Source organism: Herpailurus yagouaroundi, unplaced genomic scaffold (genome assembly GCF_014898765.1).
Source record: "Herpailurus yagouaroundi ecotype Mexico unplaced genomic scaffold, PumYag 181, whole genome shotgun sequence".
NCBI lineage: Eukaryota > Metazoa > Chordata > Mammalia > Carnivora > Felidae > Herpailurus > Herpailurus yagouaroundi.
The window spans coordinates 23,714,517-23,731,589 of record NW_024412412.1 but is presented as its reverse complement, the minus strand read 5'-3'; the positions used below and the strand labels follow the sequence as shown (position 1 = coordinate 23,731,589).

The following is a 17,073-nucleotide window of genomic DNA, read 5'->3' as shown; positions in this document are numbered from 1 at the left end:
ATAAAATCATATATTTTAAGGTCTATCATTTCAGATAAAACTTTCCCGAAAGTCATGAAAAACCTTTTGTGAATAATTTGTCCTTAATATTTTTCAGAGAGGAAAATTTCAAATATTCATCACTAAGCATGCCTATCATCTATATTCAGCTACCATCTCCAAATTCTCTAGCTTTCTTTCCAAAATAATTTATATGCAAAATAATTACATAATAATTTTCAAGCCAAAATAATTATAAAATATAACCTGTATCAATTAAATAATGTAGTTTAATTTACTTAGGACTTTTTTTTCCTTTTAAAAACTTTTCTATTTTGAAGTATGTATACATGTAACATTTCCTAAATTATTTCTGTAACAGGCAGGGGATTAAATACAACAATGTATTTATGTTGTTTTTCTGAACCTATTCTTTATTTTAAGGAGTTCACAACTTATTTGAATATTTAAATTTTAATATGAGGTGCAGATACAGTCCAAGTGTGGACCACAGAGCACATACATTTATGTGGCAGATGTGGGAAGAACCATCAGGTGTTAGATTTGGAGAAGGAGATAGGTTAGAAACAAGCATTGAAATTCACATGGGACTTGACTGTGGGATTTGACTTTCAGGAGGAGACGAAATGCGATCTGCAGGAGGCCCAAAGCCCAGACAACAAGTGAAAGTCAAGGAAGCTGGAATAAGCAAGTTACAGGTATGTGGGAAGTGGGCTGAAAATTAGTATGCATTTATTTTCATGATGTGGATTTGGGTTAAATCTTGAAGAACTTCTATTTTAGGCAATAAGTTTAAATCTTTTGATAAAAATAATACATGTGTAAAGGAAAATACTGGAGGAATTGAAGCTAGTGAGTACACAGATGTGATTAATGTACTATGACCATTAATATGGGGAAAGGGAATAGGAGGACAGGTGAGAAATCGTGATATATGGAAACAGGATAATTGCAAAACATTAGGTTATGAAGTAAAGTGATTGTAAGGAAAGATAGGAAAAGTAAAAATAAAAGCTATGGCTCTTTAGAGCCAACACCATGCCAAATTTCTTTTTTTCCACAGTATCTAGAACAGTGTCTAGAATATAGAATTCCATAGTACGTAAAAAAAAAAAAAAAAAAAAAAAAGAAAGAAAGGAAAGAGGCAGACAGGTAAAAAGTTATTAAACACACACTCTGTAGAGATCGGGTTAGGCAATTTCATGTACAATATTCGTTGCATGATCATCATAATTGATTACTCACTTTTACATAAAGAAACAGATTAATAAGGTGAGAGAATTTACTCAAAGTCATTTGGCAAGCAAATTATAAGAGTTAAACTAATAACTAAATTCGCACAAATCTTGAGCACAGGTTCTTTCCACCACTTTGGGCTACAGAAAATAGAAAAATTCTAACCCACTTGAGTTATAATGTGAGGACACTTAAAGGTCACATAATAAATATGAAAGTATTTTTAAAAGGTCAAAACTTAAGTGATCTCCTGACCTGAGATAATTTCTACCAGTAAACATTAGTTTTAGTTATGGTAACAAGAAAAATGTTAGGAATATTTAACGTAAGTATTTAGTGTACATTTCAAAAGGAAATCAAACATTCTTTGGTTTATACAGTTGTTTTCCCCATTCAAATATAAAAACCTCAAAGAGTGCTTGTGTTTGTATTTAGACTAGCATTATTCATCTTAAAACCATAACTGTGGCATCACAAATATTCAACAACATTTTTGAAGAAATAAAACTTTAAAATATCTAATTTTGTTTTACCTTTGAAGTTCTGAAAATGATGAGTTAATTCCCAGTCTCCTGGCTATTTTTTCATATTTTTATTGTGGACCACTATACTATAATACATTATGATTCCTGTATTATGCAGATTATATCCCTCCAAAGGTTGCAATATTCATGACTGTTAAGAGAATGGACAGGGAACCAAGGCAAAACAAACAAACAAACAAGAACTTTTAACATTTAGTTATTTATTTATTGAGAGACAATGAGAGAGTGCGAGTGGGGGAGGGGCCGAGAGAGAGAGAGAGAGAGAGACAGACAGACAGACAGACAGACAGACAGACAGAATCAGAAGCAGGATCTAAGCTCTGAGCAGGACCTGATGCGGGGCTTGAACTCACAAACCTTTTAGCTCAAATCTCAACAGTTAGCAAAGAAGTGCATATTTTTCTTGATAATTGATATTTAAAAGTTAATTAAAATGTTTACTGCCAGAAACTAGAATTCAATGCAAGAGGAAAAAGAAAAAAAAAAAAAAAAGCAAAGGAGTCACATGGCTGTCCGTTCTGTATACTAGCAAACACAAGTATTCCAAAAGAACTTAAATCTCCCTCAGCCAACCAAACGTAAAATAGTAAAACTGACCACAGGGTTGTTTTCATTTAATTTTTCTCAGACAACAAAATCTTGTTAAGTCCTCATAAATGCAAAGTGATGTGTTTGTTGTTAGGCAAAGCAAAGCTTTTCGCTTTGAAGTACAGTACCTCTCAAAGTCTAATGATGGTGATCAGTATGGCATACTAGAGTTGTATTAGAAAAAATGTTACTATTGTAATTTATTTTTAAAAGGTTATATTCCGAGCATTATGTATAATACTATGTCTGAAAAATATTTTTCTTCATATTATTCCTTAGAGATCCAATTTCATCAAACGTTATTAAGATGGGAGGTAATGAAAATGGAAAATTTTGACCCAAGTTATTTCCTGATGATTACTTGCTCAAATTACCAAGGATACAAGGTCATATCTTTATACCATGTAGAATAAACTTGTTAAAATACACAGTTTACAAAATCAAATTTTCTATAAATTTTCTTTAATTTTTTTTTTTTTTTTTTTTTTTTTTTTTTTTTTTTTTTTTGAGGGAGAGAGAGTGAGAGCACAAGCAGGAAAGGGACAGAGAGAGAAGGAGAGAGAGAGTCTTAAGTAGGCTCCATGCCCAGCACATAGCCCTTCACAGGGCTCCATCTCATGACTGGGACATGACCTGAGCAAAGATCAAGAGTTGGTTGCTTAGCTGACTGAGCCACCCTGCTGCTCCTAACCTTGCCTAATTCTTAAATGGATAATAATAATAAAAAAAAAAAACTGTGATTTTTATTTTTCATTTTGTTAAAATTGAGAAAGTGATTCTTAAAATTGGGCATTCGCATTAAACACTTCATATATGAAATCTCTTAAATACAACACTTGTGTTTCAGATACATTCATCATTTCATACGAGACTTACAAATGATTACTAAATGATAATGGAGTTCAAATCAAAAGGGCATAGGAAGATTTTCTTTCAAACGTCATGGCCTTTAAAAAAAATATTTCATAACAAAAAAGAGAACAGAAAACATTACAGAATACATGCAATGACTATGATAAAAAAAAAAATCACCAGCATATGCATTTGGAGTTAATAAAACAAAAAGAACCAACAATAAGCTGTACAAGAAGGAAGTCAAAAGCAATCTGTACTCAGTTTGCAAAAGCAGAAGACTTTCAAAATATCAAACCAGCAGCTCCTCCGTTATACTTCAACAATTATAAAAGTAGGCTTTTAGCTACTTAGCACTGTGGAAACAACTGCTTCTTAAGATATGCCTACAATTTGCTTATATTTTTTATTAATTTTTTAACTGTGTCATTTTAATTAGCCACAGAGGGACAGTCTTATAAAAGTATATCTTAGATCTTGCAGCTAGCAATAGAACAGATGCAAGATGTACCCAATCCAGTAGGAAGCAGATTTAATCCTTCATTACTTGTCAGTGTCTTAGTCACTGATGTTTTGATGATATTGGACTCAATGTACAGTCCGTAAATCGATAAAATTGGAAAAAAAGTCTTCTTTTTTACCTGTCCAAAACAACAATACTAAAATCATCCAGGAAGTAGTTTTGCTATTTGGATTTGCCAAAGTTATTGTGTTATAGATTTACTGGTTAAGTTTGTGAGAGACTCAAAATGATATCCACTGCTCCCTTGTCAATTTTATCGACTACTTCACAGATCAAATCTTTGTGGTTCCTGGATTTAAACAAAGATGCTTAGAAAATTGGGTGATAATACTGTAAATTTACATATGGGATGTATGCATGCAGTGTGTGTGTATTTAAATCATAAATAATGTCAAAAGATAAAACTGTACAATAACATCACATCAGACAAAACTGAGTTTCACCATGACTGGCATGGCCAATATTTCACAGGGAAATCTTGAGCAAACCACTTGATCTCTTTAAACTTCAATATTTTTCTCCAAATTTTATTTGTAAAATTGAGGAGGTATAACTAATCCCCAAACCTTAACAAATACATATTATTATACATAGTACTATTATTTGATTTAAATTTGAAGGGGCAGAGGTAGAATTTCTTCTAACAAAGCATAATTATAAATGTTCATAAGAGACTAGAGAAAAAGAAAAAACATACAGTCTAGTCTAGTCTATAGGAATATGCTGATGGAAAATTATATATAGCTATCTATCTATCCATATATATGGATATATATATGGATAAATTTTGAAATAAATTATCCAACTCCCTCATTTTATACATGTGGAAATTGAGGCAAGGAAGAAATCTTCCACAATTTGCCCAACTGAATTTGGCCCTGACATAACTTAAAACCAATGTTCCAGTGTGGTGTTCTTTTTTGATACTTGTGATTCCGATCACCTAGATTTAAGAGCTATCTCGTGATTACAATGGCCATCTCATTGGTTGCTGGAGTTGATACAACTTCGTGTGTGCCTTCCCAAACACATGAGGAACCTCTTTCATAAAAATGTACTACCACACAATAAGAATCGAGCATTTCCATATTCCTACTTTACTCAATGAGTATCTTATGTTATACATTCCTTGAATCCAAGAAGTATCACTTAACTAATCTCTAGTAGGACAGTGATTAATAAATGACCAGGAATAATATAGGATGAGAAGTAATAATTTCCTTAATTTGCAAACAAGAGATCAAGAAAAAAAAATGATAAAGGAGTTAAAAAAGAGAGAACAATTACTACTGTTTTGGTAAACCAGGAAGGGTTTCCTACAAGATGTAAGGGATAAATTTAAATATTTTTTTTACATTTATTTATTTTTGAGAGACATAGACAAAGCGTGAGCAGGGGACGGGAAGAGAGAGAGAGGAAGACACAGAATCCAAAGCAGGCTCCAGGCTCTGAGCTGTCAGCACAGAGCCTGACGCGGGGCTCGACCCCACGAACTATGAGATCACGACCTGAGCTGAAGTCAGGCACCCAGCTGACTGAGCCACCCAGGCGCCCCAAGGGATAAGTTTTAATTGGTCAGGAAATATTGTTTTCCATGTCCCATTATGTGCACAGCACTGTGATGTGCACTATGAGAGATTACTAAGGAGATAAAAAAAAATGATCATTTTACTCAATATGACAAGCATCTTTAAAATTAGACTTTTAGGGGCGCTTGGGTGGCGCAGTCGGTTAAGCGTCTGGCTTCAGCCAGGTCACGATCTCGCGCTCCGTGAGTTCGAGCCCCGCGTCGGGCTCTGGGCTGATGGCTCAGAGCCTGGAGCCTGTTTCCAATTCTGTGTCTCCCTCTCTCTCTGCCCCTCCCCCGTTCATGCTCTGTCTCTCTCTGTCCCAAAAATAAATAAATGTTGAAAAAAAATTTAAAATTAGACTTTTATTCATTCTTTCATTCTTTATTCTACTTTTATTCTTTTTCTATTATTTTCATAGTTCAAATAGTGAGCCAGAGTTTGTTTTAAAGTATTTGTGTGTGTGAAAATGGAACACATAGCGAAACCATTAAAATCTCCTATTCAGTAGTCTGTTCTCTTTGTAGAGAGAATTCCATACAAACACAACACACAGTGCTTTATGTAACACTATATCGTTTTTCACAAATATTGTGACATCACTATCTCTAGATTAAGATTCAAGGATTTATTCAATGTTGTACAATAGTAAATAAGAAATAGAAACTACACACCACAAAGTCATCTGATAAATTTCATGCCCTATTTAATTAATGCATATTTTCTCTCTACATGAATAATAACTGAATAAATAAAAGGAATATAATTATTTTCATAATGTCAAATGAAATCCCTATCAAATTGGAACTCTGTGATCATGGTCCCCTCTTTTTTACAAGTTTCAGCTGTTTCCCTAACTCCCCTGAGGACTGCAAGGCAGGTCTATTTTCAAAGTAAACATAACGTTTTACTAAAATCCCTAATTTTAATAATCCAGGCTCCCCTTAGGTAAACCAGTTGATAGGTTATTCCTCTATTTCATATTATAATACTGACATACTGAGCTTTTATATATTCCAGCCTAGCTATTAATCGAAGTATATAAGCTTAATTTAAAAAGTACAACAATATTTAGAATATACATTCAAAATACAGAAAAGACTCATTCTCTCCCAAAGGGAAATAATACATGAAATAGAATCAGAGTCTGTGATGCAAGCATTTCAATGATTATTTTTTATACTTGAATTCATACTTTATGGATCTGGTAAGACGTTAGCATAAATGGATATTGATAAAGTCCATCAACATTTTTCTAAAGCATTTCACTCTGGAAGTAGAGCAGTGAGGAATAAAATTCAAAGAGTTAACTCAAAACATTGTTTCCTGCACAATTTTAATGTTTGAAAGCTAAATAATTCAGAGAAAGCAAACTTTAGCCATTAAAAAAGTACTTTTGACATTCATGTCAATGGGGCTGAAGTCAGCATGTGTCTTCTGATAGTGCAATTTGCTTGACTTTATGTTGTCAATTATAATTCCACTTTCTTGCTAAGTCGATACAATCAGATTACTACAGGGACTTCACTGCAGCCACAGGAGGACAACAGCTGAGGTATACAATGTTCTTCCTATGATGCCAGTACTACTGAAAAGTTATTGGAACAATGGTCTGCAAAGGGGCAATAAAATCTGTGGTCTAAATATTGTTATGCCATTATATCATCTGACAAAAGGTAGCCAAACTTAAAAAAAAATGCTAATGCAATACAAGTTTTGGCTGTGCCATTAATCTGATCGGGAAGGTTACGACAAATCGCTTTTTTCTCACTTATTCATTTAAACATAATTCAGATTACATATTACCTGCAAGCCTTAGATTCCTGGTGCGACATCTGAGGGAGTTAGAACCGATGGATATCTGACATGCCTCCAAATAAATGTGTAACAATGAAGAATCATGAAATATTCTTCTTGATTAGATGTGCTCATGTGCTCATGACAATACCAATTTCAGAACTCAAGGGTACATCCTATAATCCAGTATTATTTCTTACCACCATAGTTTTCAACTATGTTAGAATTCATATTCAGAATGTTACTTTCAATTGACATATTAATTGATTCATTTCTTTCTTAATTATAGAAGGTTTATCTCTTCTGAGTTTTATGGGTCTATTTTCTGCCATCTGCCTTGATATATCTCATACATATTATTGAGTCTTAAAAACATGGCATATTTCACTACTTTATTATAAAAAGCAGCAAAGTCTATTTAAAAAACTTTCAAACAAATCCAATATTAGTAGTCATGAAATTTCTCTGACTTAGCAAAACTTTCAGGACTCTTCATAGAAAAATTTCATTTTATGTCACAATGATATTCAACTAAATTTTACTGAGTGCTTACTGTGTGTCAGCACTGTAATGGGCTCAGAGATTGCAAAATTATTGAAGGGAAGGAGGTTGTGCCTTAAAGGTTCTCAGAATTTACAAAGACAGACAGACTAGTAGAAAAACAATGACAGTACCACATGGTAAGTGTCCTTCTGTGCTCCCCAACCCAATGGTTCCGAATCCATTTGTCATTCTGTATTTCAATGATCAATTTAACCCATGTGTGAGGTCTATAATACATGAATCTACAGCACTTTCTTTGTTTCTATTGCCTCTGGCATGGTGCAGTTAGATATGTACTTTGACATGTAAATAGTATCAATTACATCTGCCCCGGTATGGTAAGCTGAATAATTCCCTCCCTCCCCCAATATGTCCATGTTCTAATCCCTAGAACCTCTGAATATTTTGCCTTACACGGTGGAGAGACTTTGCAGAGGGGATTTAATTAAGGGTCTTGAGATGGGGAGATTCTGGATTATCACAAGGCTTGTTATAAAAGGGAAACAGGAAGATCAGAGTTAGTAGTAGCCGATGTGAGATATGACAGAACGAGTGATTTGAGGAAAAGGCCACTAGCCAAGGGATGGAGGCCAAGTTTAGAAGCTGAAAGAGACAAGGAAATGGATTCTCCCCTTATCCCTCCAGGAGAAACACGGAACCACTGGTATCTTGATTTTAGACTTCAGATTCCCTGGATCGTAAGGGAATAAATCTGTGCTGTTTAAGCCACTAAGGTTTTGATAATATGTTATAGCAGCAATAGGAAACTAATACATGTGCTCTCCAAGAAAAAAAAAAGTGTTTTTCTTTTGTCCTCACATTGTATGTACGGATTTTTAACTTGGAAAGCATGCTTATAATGGTGAGAGTATGTTTTCAAAATACTGAGAGGCCTCTTACATCAAAGTAAGAAAAGCTGCAGATGACAAATGGTGAAAAATCAGTCATATTGTGTCTGAGAAATGATCCTTTATCGGAACCTATTACATTTTGGAACATCTCACATTGGATTGGATTTCCTCCTCGGAGTCACAACCACCTCCTTCAAGGGAATAGGCTGAATTTGGATGCTTGGATCATTATTTAATAAGACAGCAGTGTCAGACTTGAGAGCATCAGACTCAATTGGCAACCTTTTTAAAATACAGCTGGCTAACCCACCCCCCTCAGAGTGTGGGCTCAGAGTCCAAGAACTTTCATTTTAAAGCAGTGTTTGGAGGAAGTTGATTCTACTGGCCCAAAGAGCAGACAGACCTGAAGAAACACTAATGTGAAAAGAATAAGACGCACAAGATCTGAGTTTATAGATTTGTCACTCTCTAGCTACACAATCCCTTAACTCCAGGGACGTTCAGCCCAAACAATCTCATAAGTCAGTCGGGATGATCAAACAATACAATATTTATAAAAATCCCAGTAAGTTGTAAAATTATATAAATACATGTTGACTATATTAATAAAAGGCTTTTGTACGTATAGGTATCGTGTGTTATCTAATACTCTGGATAGTTTTCTCTGAATATACTATTTACTAGCCTTTTTTCTTTTAAGCACTGCGTGTACATTGGTTACTTCTCACATTAAAACAAAAATACACATGGATGTGTATTCATGTGTGCATGTGCATATGTGTGTACACATTTTAAGATGATGTGGACTCTAATAATTCGGTGTTTACTGATATGAGAAAGAGACCCTTAATATTCTAATTTAAGCCCCTTTTTCCTTTAAAAAATTGTTGTGGGCCTACTATATTATTTACATTGTTATATTTCATTATTGAAAACTCAATGGAAATTGAGTGTGGGAAAAAATAAGATATTTACTTATCCTGATTAGTAAATGATTCATTTTCTCATTTTAGACTTTTTTAATAACAAGTTATTGTATGCTACTTCATCTAACTTTTTGCAACATAAAAATGGCTTCATTTGTGTCTGCTTTCCATCCTAATTTATTATCACCTGAAAATTTTATTAACATTAATAATGATGATGAATGAAACTGGGATTAGTTCTACTCTTTCATGTGTCCCACTAGGCTATTTTCTCCTGCAGAACCACTGTCATTCATTACCCTTTATTTAAAGCCCTTCAGGCAAGATTAAATGCAAGTCATTTCAAAATAGCAGCAATTTATTTTTTTTTATAATATAGACTAGATATTTCCTCAAAGTCAAGGTACATCTACATCTTGTAAGACATCAGAACAACTGCATACATATTTCAGTTTATGTGTGTATGTGTGTGTACTCACATATATGTAAATACATACTATACGTGCACATGCACACACGAGCGCGCGCGCGCACACACACACACACACACACACATTGTATACTGACAAACATCTGGAAGAGAAAAAGGAATTGGTCCACAGATAGAACTATAATGACACAACATGTCTGACATACTGAAACAGTGGATTGAAAGCCCAATGGCCACTCTCAGACCCTGCAAAACTCCATCAGTGAGTAGCTGACTGGCCCTGAGCAAATCCTATCTGCTTGTAGCATCATCCCTCTTCTAGATAGTAAAGGTATTCAAATGCTCAGCTTCTAAAACACCCTCCACTTTGAATATTCTATGATTTGGCCTTGTATAATGCTTTCAGGATAAAATTAATAAGACAAGAAATTTTATCTACAATAGCTGATGGAAAAAACAAGAGTGGAGCCTCAGTGAGCAGAAAATTAAAATGTTCTCATAGTTGTTCACATTTCTTAAAATGCAACTCTGCTATGTTAGCATAGCAGATGCCTATACTCTACATCAGTCAGACTGAAGAAAAAAATTTAGTTGTCTAGTATGTAGGAAAAATTGCAGACCTACTCAAAATGAATGGCAAAGTCATGTTCAAGAAGACACCATAGAAACGGGCAGCATTTGGCCCTCCGGTTCATCAGTGTGCAGTATTAAATAATGAGAGGAATAAAACCTGCCACCTTCAGACAGATGGACTTTGAATCCTCAAGACAGGTTGTGGTCTTTATCTCATTTAGTATCTGTCATAATGATGGGTGAAAATATACTCTGCAGTATTTGTAAGCCTTTCATTTAATGGATTGATAGCCCCAGATGCAGCCCTTTTATGACTGGCTTCCAGCAAAACATTTTAGAGCCTGCCCAATTAGACCATGAACTCTTGGCAGAAGTGGAAAGCTTTGCATTAACCTCTTTCTGCCCTGCACATGGGACAACACTACAATAGAAAGTATTCCACAGAAAATATGAAGGAAGGGATAGATTCATTTGTATCGAAGCATATCTGATAAAAGAAAATGCTACCACTTTATAATAAAAACTTGAAACTCTTATTTAGGATGATTAACATTTTGACGTATCAAATACACATATTATTCTAATTTTTCATGAGTAGATAATTTGATATGGCTTAAATGATTATAAAAGGTTATGGAAATTTGGGGTAATGAAATGCCTGTTGTTTATTTTCTTCTTCTCTACAGATTGACCCAGAGTATCCTTGCACTGCAGTAACTGTAGTAACTTTGGAAACATTAAGTGATCAGTGTAGAATATCCTTGATGTACTTCAGTAAAAATAAATTGCCTGAAAAAAAAAAAAAACCACTATGTCATCCATAGTGTTTTGGAAATCCTGAAATCTAAGTCAAGGTAACAGATTAGACATTAGGTAACAGATTCAGAACAACTAATAAATGGCTGTGGACTGTAGTATTGTCTAATATTACAACATTTTCAAAAGTTAAACTATAAGCTGCCATGACTTGCTCATAGACATTTGTAGAATATGTTAAAAGAATTTAAATTTAACAAGTTCCAAGTGCACACTCCTAACTAACCTGGCTTTATGAGAGAGCCACTAGTTAATTTTTCAACCAAGGCATTCAGTAATAAGCATTCGTGAAGATTCTTTGGGGCATGGCACTATACTACCCTAGACGAAGGACTTATAGAAGCGCAAAGATTTTAAAATTAGAGTGGGAGAGTAAAAGTACTAAGGCAGTATGCAGGTATGAATAATTCAATCAACAGATTATACAGATGCAAGTTCCTTCCCAAGAAAATGGGCTGGGGAACTGTGATTTACATTTCTCTGTACTGCACTTTCTTGTCCACGGTTGACTCAAGTAGGAATACCACAATGCATAACAGTAAAACTATGCAGTCACGTTTCGGTTTTTCTAACTTTAGAGGTCTCAAGAGTAAATTCCTAACAGAAGGATCCCTTCTGGCATGGCCATCTCTGAGCTTTATATTATTTCCAATTATTCCTGCATTGTAAAGAATACTTTAAGGAATACATTTGAACACAAATCTTTGTCTGAACCACTGTTTTTTGTTTGTTTGTTTGTTTTCTTTTGTTTTTGTTTTTTAGTTTTGTTTTTTGTTTGTTTGCTTGTTGTGGAGACATTACTGGAGACAGGGCAAAAGTCATGACTTTTTTTTGCTGTATATCACTAAATTGATTTTTAAAATGTTATACAATGGCCAACCTCAGATAACAGTGTCCATTTCAATGAAGCTGGAAAAATGTTGACAATTATCATTTTAAATGTTTTGGTAATTTTACAGGTAACAATGTTGATTTTATCTCATTTCAAGGTGAGGTATTTTTCTCATATAATTAGTGACTTATACTGATTCTTTGAATTACAGTAAAACCTTGGTTTGCAAGCATAATTCATTCCAGAAACATGCTTGTAAACCAAAGCATTTGTATAGCAAAGCGATTTCCCCATAAGAAATAATGGAAACTCAGATGATTTGTTCCACAACCCAAAAATATTCATGTAAAAATTATTACAATACTGTAATATAATACAAAATAAAAAGAAATTCAAAATATAAAGAAAAATAAACAAATGAACCTGAACTTACTTTTGAAAACCTCCATGGCTGGTGTGAGGGAGAAAAGAGAGAAGGGTTATTGTGTAGGACTGCTATCTATTGCCTCAATGGAATCTTTCTCTGCATGGGGACCATTGTATACGCTCGCATGATGTTGACTACAGTACAGTATTAATAAACTCTTGTCACATATTGTATTGAATGTAACTGGCAATAAGGCAGCAGAGGAAAGGGTCTATATGTGCAGGCAGCCTGACCTAGAATGAAGCAAAGCATTCCTAAGCTTCCTCTTGTATAGAAAAGCAAAGGACCGTCCATAGGTGCTTTGAAATGACAAAAAATACATTAGTGCCACTTGTGGGCACCTTCCAACATTCTGAAAAAATCACTGATTTCTGCCAAACACCATAGCCTGAGACCAAGCATCTGAGCATGGGAGATGATCACCCACAGTCTGGCAGCAAGCGAGAGACAGATATAGAGACAGAGAGACAGAGAGAGAGAGAGAGAGAGAGAAGAACAATTGGCTCAGTTGTGATCATGTGATGTTCAGGGTCATGTGCTACTTGTATCGCAAGACATCGCTCATTTATCAAGTTAAAATTTATGAGAAATGTTCGCTCACCTTGCAGAACACTTACAGAACAAGTTAGGCACAATCCAAGTTTTTACTGTATTTGTTTAAATCTGCATATTTTAATAATAAGATTTAATGTTTCCTTGCTGGTTTGTATGTCTGTTATATATTAATTTTATCAAGACTTTGTGATATTTGTTACAAATATTTGCTTAATTGCTAGTATCCTTCTAACTTTGTATCATTTTATTTATGTTTCTTGAAAGAAATTTTCTAAAAGGCTTTGATCCCCTTGCTGTAATCACTTGGGAACTCTAGGATATCCATCCCTCCCTGTCCAATGACTTAAAAATTTTAGCATTAGGCTCACTTTTTCTCTCTCCACCATTATACTGAATTAATTCTTGATTTCAATATCCACATATCTATGTGTTATCTTTATAATATCCTAGCACCTCAGACTCTAGCCCTCTGCTCCAATGATTTTGTTCTTTACCCTAACTGGTCTGTTTGTTCAGTAACATGATCATACAAAGAACCCTGTCACGGAGAAAATCTTCATCCTCTCCATAATTCAGTGTCAAACCTCCCTCCCTTTGACCACTTCCCCTTAACTTTTAGGCTAACCACTTCTCAAAGGGTCTTCTCTCTGGCACTCCAATCCAATGATTAAACCATCACATTACTTCATCCTCATATCGAACTTGACTTGTTTTAGATGCAATGCCTATTGTTATAATCACTCTCTTGTGTAGATCCCGTGTTCCATCCTTGGTTTTTCGTACTCACTTGTCAAAACCACCTCTATGTTTATATCCAATTCTCTGCTTATTTAGCATGTGCATTCTTACATGTAAATGTAGTCATAAAAGGACACACAACCATCCAGACTGGTCTCACTCACATTAATTTCATGATTGTAAATATCATGGTCGCTCTTTCTGGTCTCTCACCTTTCTCTGGTCAATTCATTCTTCCAACCAGCCAAACCAGCTTTTCACAATTTCCTCTCTCCTCTAATCTCAATCTCCTTCTTGTCTTCACTCTCAGGAGAGAAAAGGGAACAAGGCAGAAGACAGCTTCTCAATTTTCACTCCATTAAATCTAGAGTAGTACTTTCATTTATACCCATAAACTGTGTTCTTCTTCTTTTAATGGATGAGCAGATTATGCCCATAAGACAAATCTCTAATCTTTCTTCTTTCTAAATCTCTCACAACATTCCCCTCCCTGACTCATCTGTTCCTTCTCTAAAGAATCTCTCATACAATCATATAAAAGGCTGCATTTTTCCATATTATAAGACAAAGACCCCTCACTCCACACTCTTCACTTTCTCCTCTAGATACTGCCTCAATTCTCTGCTTCACTTCATAGGGAGAAAATAAGCAAACAAAAACTTAAACAACAACAACAACAAAACTTCAAGAGAACTGTTTATTTTGTAGTCTTCACATTTTCTTCTAACCCTCATTCCTATCAAATGGAATCCTCACCAAAATATTCAAAAGTCACCAGTGATTACATAAAAGATCTCTAATTAAAAACAACAACAACAACAACAAAAACTCTGTATACTAGAAGCACTTAGCCCTGCTGAGTATTTATTCTTTCTTCAACAGTTTCTTTATTTCACCTGCTAGACATCATTCTCCCTTGGTACTCATTCTATCTCACTGCCTCATCTTGTATTCCTATTGGATTTTCTGCATTCGTTTGGCCTCCAATCCCCTTATTTGACCTAAAGCCCAATGTTGTTTGTTTCCCCATCTATTGCTTTATTCACACATATATACTGGTAATTCACAAATGTAAATCGCTCTATATACTACTTTGAAACCTGGAATCTATCATCTTTTCTTTGATGCCTACTTAACATCCTCACTAGACTCTACCTCCACAAAGACTGTTCCACATGGAAATGAGGTCAGAATTTTATACTCAGCCATTAGTTAAGGGTCTTGCCAATGTGAGTGACTCAAATTTGGCAGGCATTTCCCGATAAGGAAGAGTCTCATCAGCCAGGTGCAAGTCTCCACACTGGAGTAAAGCTGTAATCTATTAGCATTCAACATCTATTGATCAACCGACAAAGAGTATCATGGCAAGACAACAACAGCATGTCTGCACTCTGGAATAAGTAACTGGCTGGGGTAGGACCCTGGCTAAAAACACATCTATGTATCATTTTATGTTAAAGGTGGTTTAAGTATGAAGTTTATTTTATGTTTTTAAACAAGCATTTTAAGTTTTTAATTATTTTCATTGATGTATAATTGACATATAATTAGTTTCGGATGTACAACATAGTGATTCAACAATTATATAAATTACAAAATGCTTCCCACAAGGGTACTAACTATCACTAATCAAAGTTATTACAATATTACTGATTATAGTCCCTTTGTTGTTTTAATCTGTGACTTATTTGTTTTATAACCAGTGGTTTATACTTCTTAATCCTTCATCTATTTGCTGTGTTATGAATTTAACTAAAAAAAATACATGCATGCATCTTTTTACATTAAAGCCTTGTATTATATCACTTTTAAGTACAAAGCTTAAAAACAATTCAAAGTAATTGAATTATTGTATTTAAGTATAGATTACATCAACCACATACAAAATTAAATAATCGTATAACCCACCACGTTGTTTAGAAAATAAAACTTTACAATAGAGTTCAAGCCTTCTAATGACCTTTTTCTAATCACTTTAACTTTAAAGTAATTACAATTATGAATTGAGTATAAACTTACCCATGAATTTCTTTATGCTTGTACTAGATACATCTCTATGATCATTAAAATATATGCTTTTTTACCTTTTTAAAATGGATCGTGCTATATATAATCCCTCTTCAACATTATTTTTTTACTAATGTTATTCTGAGATTCATTCATGCTTTATGGGCAGCTAGAATTTATTCATTTCACTACTAATCTCATTTATGACTATACCTCAATTTATAAATTCAATACCCTTTTGATGGACATGGAGATGGCTTTTATTTCCTTCTTATAAGAAAACACTGATTAAGCATTCTCGTCTATATTTCCTTGTGTATGTGTGAAAGGATTTCTCTAAGGTTTATACCTTGAGAGTGTAATTATAGATAGAAAACTAGGTTAGAATGTTATTAAAGTTAAATAAAGGGAACTGTACACTTAGATTATTGCATTAGTTCCTATTTGAAACTAGAGAAAGAATATGAAAATACTTAACGGACTGTCTACAAAGATGACTTTTTGGGCACTACACATACCTTTTATGCACTAAGGCAAAAGCAGTTATTCCTCCTTGAATCCAGTCTGATATGTTAAGCCTACTGGATGGCACCTGCTATTTGACTGTTTTCGAAAGCTGTTCCTGAGCCTCACTGAGGTTATCTTTTTCATTAGGTACAGTTGTTTTGTTTTTTGTTTTTGTTTCGTTAACACGATACATCTGAGAACATCAATAAGGATATACTTGGTACTGTATTAGAGAGGAATATGGAGAAAATGGCGTTCCTTTTATGTTCCAGGTCCTATGCTAGAAGACTTATTTATAGATACCTTTTAATTAAGCCTTAAAACCCTATAATGCTAATATATAGCAATTTTTCTGCTTTGGAGAAATTATCCCAAGTCACAAAGCTAATAAATGAAAAGAGCATGGATTTTAACTCACATTTATCTCACAACACGGTATGAAGTTGACTTGTATAGATGAATGATGCTTTGGTAAACTTGGTTTAGTTACTAATGTCAATGGCAATGCATAACCTAAATAATTAATATAGGTTTTGTATATTAAAATCCTAACTATATTTCAAGAGTCCAATAAAGTCCAAATCTTGGAAGCTAGTGTCCCTGTGTAGACTGAGATTGTCCTTCCTATGTTCTTCTATACCAACATTTTTTGTATCTTATTGTACCATACTGTAATTGTGCATTAAAACTATTAATATGATATCCCTCATTAGAAATTAAGTTTTTTTCAAACGCTTCATTTAAAATGTGTCAATGGTA

The 17,073-nt window shown here is 34.1% G+C and overlaps 1 protein-coding gene across 6 annotated transcripts in view; it reads right to left on the bottom strand.

Moving 5' to 3' along the window:
* SGCZ (sarcoglycan zeta) overlaps positions 1-17,073 on the bottom strand; it is a 1,125,109-nt gene that overhangs the window by 519,211 nt on the left and 588,825 nt on the right. The window contains exon 1 of one of the 6 annotated variants that reach the window (XM_040490102.1): positions 14,014-14,167. The exons of the other annotated variants lie outside the window; for them this stretch is intronic. The gene's annotated coding sequence lies outside the window, so the exon portion shown is untranslated. Of the gene's footprint in view, positions 1-14,013; positions 14,168-17,073 lie in introns of those variants that run through there. 6 annotated transcript variants of the gene reach the window in all.